This window comes from Eucalyptus grandis, chromosome 9, assembly GCF_016545825.1.
Source record: "Eucalyptus grandis isolate ANBG69807.140 chromosome 9, ASM1654582v1, whole genome shotgun sequence".
NCBI classification, from domain to species: Eukaryota; Viridiplantae; Streptophyta; class Magnoliopsida; order Myrtales; family Myrtaceae; genus Eucalyptus; species Eucalyptus grandis.
The window spans coordinates 40,688,125-40,694,211 of NC_052620.1; positions in this window are offsets into that span (position 1 = coordinate 40,688,125).

Below are 6,087 nucleotides of genomic sequence, written 5' to 3' on the forward strand. Positions count from 1 at the left end.
CTCCTCTTCCACCTCTTCCTCTTCTTTCACTCTACCAATGGGTCCCAATATTCTTTTGTTGGTTCGAAATGTGAGGGAGCTTATTAGAAAGTATTTTCCACTTGCTTTTTTTTGGGATCCAGCAAAAGAGGTTATTTTCTCATCGTCTTCCAATTTAACCTGCAAACAGGCCATAAAAGGCATGTAAACAGACCATAAAAGGCACATTCGACGCAAGTAAGACTATATGTCGCATCATTCAATGAGCAAAATAAATTGATAAATCACTTTTGAAATAAGATTCAGGTCTATATGATAAATTATATATGATGAGATTTGTGTAAATTATGTTTCTTAATAACTTTGGTAGTACCTTTAATTTGTAAAATCAAAAGTTAATTTACTTCTTATTTGTGGCTAGCTTTGTCTTTGCCTAATTTTAATAAGGTGAAGTCATCTATTTTTTCCAGTTGGTTTTCAAACAATCACACCAATCCTCATGTATCGCCGGTATGAGATTCTCATGTCCACCTGCGAAGCAATCGATAAGAATCTCAAGGTTCATGATTAAGTGATCGGCTAATGTTACAATAAAGCTGGAAAGATGAATTTATGACATTCAGGTAGAAACGGAAAAGAGAGAAATGTACGAGGTCTAGACACAACCTCGTAAGTCCTGTACCCATGTTTTCACCATGTTTCGGTATCATGTCGGTGTTCTTGTCGACTTCAAATTTAACGGACTTAATGAAGTCTCCGTACTCAACTTTAATCCCTTTTCAGAAATCTCCTCAATCAACTTTGTCTTAAAAGGTTTCCGAATTTTGTTCGCCACCAAAAGGGCCGAAGGTGAATTTCTCATTGTGTCGAGAATAAATCTCGTTGACAAGGCGCCCGACTATTTTGTCAATGAGATTCAGTCTACTGCTGACGAAACGTGTTACTACAAAAATTTTACGAGCAAGATGTATTAAAAAGAATGAACACAAACATATACCTCAAGAGACAACATACGACAAACATTGTACGCAAAATTCTACATGGGTATATATGAAATACGAATAGAAAAAGATCGAGCTTGACTAAATCGTCATAGACATTGGCACGTGTAACAAAGGAATGGTGATTAACAACGCTCTACTTTCGATAGTGACCCCATCCTGTGCGGCAGAGGAGGGTGCGTCGTACCATGCATATTGCACTCCAAGAAACAACACATTTTTCAGAGAAGCAATAAAAATAGTAAATACTAAGGATATGTTTATTTCGCAGAAAACTTAAGATTAGGAAAATATTTTTGAAAACATAATTACTTGTATTATCGTCAAAAATAAATGAATACAAAATATTTTCACCGTCAACTAAAATGGTTAGACACAAATTTTTGTCAAATGAAAATATTTTTCATTGACCAATTTTTCTAACCTATATAACTAATCGTTTTCGAAAAATGTCATTGACGTCTTGAGTTTTCATGAATCAAACGCACTTTAAGTAAAAAAAAAGAAAAGACTGCTTAGTCAGTACTTTAATTTCTACTATGTTATGATGTCATCAAGCATAACACTCCAAAAATTGGCCCCCAGACGGCATGAAAGCAATAATAATAATAATAATAATCGTAGCGGGAAAATTCCCTTGCCTAAAACCCTAACCCATCCACCACCCATTACTATCAGCTCCTCCCCTCCCGGCATCGCCAACGCAAGCCGTACAGTTGCCCCGCACCACCAACCACCACCCCAGCTGAGCCATAACTTAGATCTGTCGAATTCGATTCAAATCTGAGTCTACAAATCTAAGTCGAGCTCGACGCAGACCGTGGCCAAGAAGAGGGAGACGAAGAGAGCATAATAAGAGAGGGAGAGAGATGCACAGAGAATTCAGTAGGGGTTGGTGGTGCAGTGTCGGTCAGAGTGAGTGGAGAGAGCCCACGGCGTAGAAAGAGCGAGGGTATATAGTTCATTATGAATTTGAGGATTCAGTTAAGAAGTGCAAATTGTAGGTTTTCAAAACTTAGGATGAGAACTGATGTTGGAATGAAAAGTTGAGACGATTTTTAAAATTATTCCTATTTTACATCTAAAATCTTGAAATTAACATGTAAAGTCACATTATGTTTTACATAATTTTTCAAAAAATGGCAATAAGAATTTTCTGGAAAGTCCAAAGAGATTTCTACTTGTTCTGTTCCCTTAAGAAAATTTCGATTGTGCAAAAATTCCATCCACAAAAGTAGCCACACCAAAGAAATAACATCAATTAAAGAAACATCACAGACTACGGTACCAAGCTTCGACATTAAGTAAGAATCACAGGTACGTACCCATTGGCGGCTTTCAAGTCGCAACCCGGCATCTTCTCAGCCTCTTCTAGGGCCTTCCTGTGACCTGGTTCTAATTCGTCACAACGCGCCAAATTTAAAACCTTTTCTCTTTCCATGTAAAAGATGGGAATGACCTCGAGGTTGTGGACCCTTTTGCAGTCGAGGATCTTGACCAGCTGTAACCGGCACGGGTAGGAATCGACATAGTTCTTGGATAACACGACGAGGGCAAAGGCGAACGTCGGCTCGTGGAGTGCATTGGGGCAGTTGTCCTCGATCTTCTCAGCGCCAATCCCCACCTGGTGCAGCCGTTTGAAGAGGTTCACTATGAAGGTCTCTACCTTGTCATCCTCTCGGAAACTCACGAACACGTCGTTGTTCCATCGAGGACCAGTAGTAGAAGAAGAAGTGTTTCTTGCCATGTTGTTACGTGGTATAGAAACTTAGATTGAGAGGTCTTGTGTGTATTTGGTTTGAATGACATTTTAAGAGGAAAACCATGCCTTTTTATACTTGAACGTGCATGTCTCCTCGTCATACAATAATTTACCTGGTAAAAAATATAATTGATGGGATGCAACTCTTTCATCAAAAACGTTAGTTAACTTAATCAGAGACTTGTTCGTGATTGGTTTTAGGAAATCTGGAGTCTGACTTGGATACACTTGACAAATTTTATGAGTTCTCACTGACTTACAATTAGTTTCTTTTTGGTCAGAAGACCAGAATTAGTTAGGGAGCTAATGGTCCTGGAATACAGTGCAAGATGCCCAAATCGTTTCTTAAATGTTCTATTAAAATCATACTCGCATTAAGCAGTAAGCGTGTGTATTGAAATATAGATGCAATTAATGGTTACGGAATCTCAATACAAAAGGAAACATTAGATTATTATGCATGTCCAACCCGAGAGAGAGAATCACGCTGAAAGGTCACGTTTTCTTTCTGGAATCACGGAAAAATTTATCTGGATTGGGATTCATCAGACTCGATCAACATTTATGGTTGACTATGCGAATCTTTTATTTAGGCCTACGTGAGACTTAACAGCCACGTTGAGCTCCCCATGTATTAACCTTGTAGATGGAATATAGCTACACCATATATGCGCTTAATCACACTAGAGTTTTTCATGTGCAATTCTTGGCATAGCATAGCCTACCCTAAGCGTAAAAAGATCAATTAACATATGTTGATAAGGGGGTGTTCAAGAACAAAAAGGGAATTAGCTAGAGCATGAAGATATCGCAAACAAAACTGAGGAGTGCTCTACATACGACATCTACTTCTCCAAAATTGTGGGGCAATGTGGCAAAGAATTTCAATTGACATGACGATGCCAATTACATGTACTGGCATGTTCTAAGAATGATGGACGATGTACACTTGTGCAAGCACATGACACGCAAAAGCGCTGGCACACTTGATCAACTCTCAGAAATAGTGTACTATATGCGTGCTGAGTAAATCGAGAAGGGTTCCAATCCTTCTATGAAATCCGACGGTCTTTCCACCGGTTGAAGGAAATGAAAAGTACTTCCCTTTCTCGATACCGAATGTCACATAAGTTCTTTCGTTGCTCTTAAATGTAAGGAGCGAATCACAACATGTCCACAATGATCTCTTGTGTAACCAGAATATGAAGTGAAGTACTTTCTGGAGTAAGCAAGCTTAATCTGCAAAAATTGAAAAGGAGATATTTTCAGTCACAAGCTCTTCACAAACAGACCTCGACCGATTAACTGAGTTAGAATGATTAGGCACAAGACCCAAATAGAACATTTCAGTGGGTCCCAATCTTGTGTATGAGTTTTTAACATTGAGACAACATTCCAGCGTCTTTGTAGCTGTAGTAGTTAATCTGCTCCTGCTCCAGCCGTTTGAAGAGGTGCGATATCAAGGTCTTCCTCAAGTCATTGCCTCTGAAACTCACGAATCATGTTCCCACTGAGGAGAAGTAGAAGAAGATGACATGGTTCCTGTCTTGTTGATACGTCGTGTAGAAACTTTGATTGAGGGGCCGTATCTGTATTTGGTTAAAAGACATTAAGAGGAAACCCGCGGCTTCTTCTTCGTGAACGTACATGTCTCCTCGTCGGACAATAATTTACAAGGAAAAACAATGATTGGTGGGATGCAATTCTCTCACGAAAAATGTCAGTTTACTTAATCAGAGATTTATGTGACAGATTTTATCAGTTCCCCCCGACAGTTGTTAAAGAAAACTGACTGAATGGCAGGAGGAGAATCTCTTTCTCTTCGAAGAGCCTACGTTCAACTTCGTAGCGTGCAGAATCTCACACAAAATATTTGCACCTAAACTGACAACACCGAAACGAGAGCTGCAATACGATGTTGACAGTTCACCGTTGCCTTCCAAGAACGCATCATCCCGGTCCGGTGGACGTTCCAAGGCCTTTTAATGTGTCTTTCTAGATGTTCTTTTTCGTTTGTATCTGTGAGTACAATTAAATGCGGCTCGCTGGGATTTTTATGAACTAGAATTATGGCGTGTTTGGTAATGTTCCTATTTTTTTTTTTTTTTTATTTTATTTTTTCCCGAAATAGAAGTTAAATAGAAATCCATTTGTGTAGGTATTTATTCCCAAGAATAAATTTTCTTCCGGAAATAGATTTTAAATATAAACAAGATACAAAAAAATTTGCTTATTTGTTTGTGAGAACAGCTCAAGAATCAAGACCAAATTTTTTTTTTTTTTTTTTCTTTTCTCTTCCTCCTCTTCTTCCCTAGTAGGTCGCCGGAGGTCGCCTTGAGCCTCGCCTAGCCACGATGAGGCTCGAGGGACCTTTCCAACAGCCCGCAAGCCTCCCTCGAGGTAGGCAACTTTGCCCGCTCTCATCTAACCGATTGCTAGTTGGCTGGCCATGGCCAAGGTTGGCGACAGGTTAGAGAAAGAAGAATAAAAAGAAACTTACATAACATAAAAAGGGAAAAAAGAGAAAAAAAATGTAATAAAATTATTTAAAAAATTAGAAGAAATTCTAAGTCAAAAAACTTTAAGGATCGTACCAAAATGTTTCTAGTTCGGGAATATAAATTTTGTACAGCTACCAAACACTTTCTTTTGCTCAAAAACATGTCCAGAAAATATCAATGAAAAAAATTGTTTCCGAACAGTGTTCTTGGAAATAAAAATGTTACTATTCGCACCATTAGTTATGGAGCTGATGGACTTGGAATACAGTGCGAGACACACAAATCATTTTTAAAGTGTCCTATTATAACCACGCTGGCACGTGAGTGAAAGTTAAATACAGATGCAATGAAGGGTTGCAGAATCTGAATACAAAAAGAAACATTAGATATCATGCCCGTCCAACCCCAGACATAAAATAATGTAGACTAGTCATGTTTCCCCTCGGAGTGACAGAAAAATTTATCTAGGTCCGGATCAACGGGACTTGATTTATCTCAAACGTTGATTACGGGAAGGTTTTATTTAGGGCCCACGTGAAACCCAACGGTTAGATCTAGCGCCCCATGTATTCATCAGTAAGGATTCATAGTCTTGTAGATAGAAAATTCATGCCCAAGCTTTTCGCCCGCGATTCTTAACATAGGCTACTCTAAACGTATTATAGCAAAAAAGAAAAAAAGGCTACTCTAAACGTAGAACCTGATATGAAATAAATAAATAAAAGACCAGATGCCACACGTAGATAAAGGGGTGCTCAAGAACCGAAGTGGATGTAGCTAGGGCTCAAGGATATTACAAACCAAACCGAGAGGTGCTCTAAATGCGACATCTACTTCTCCAAAA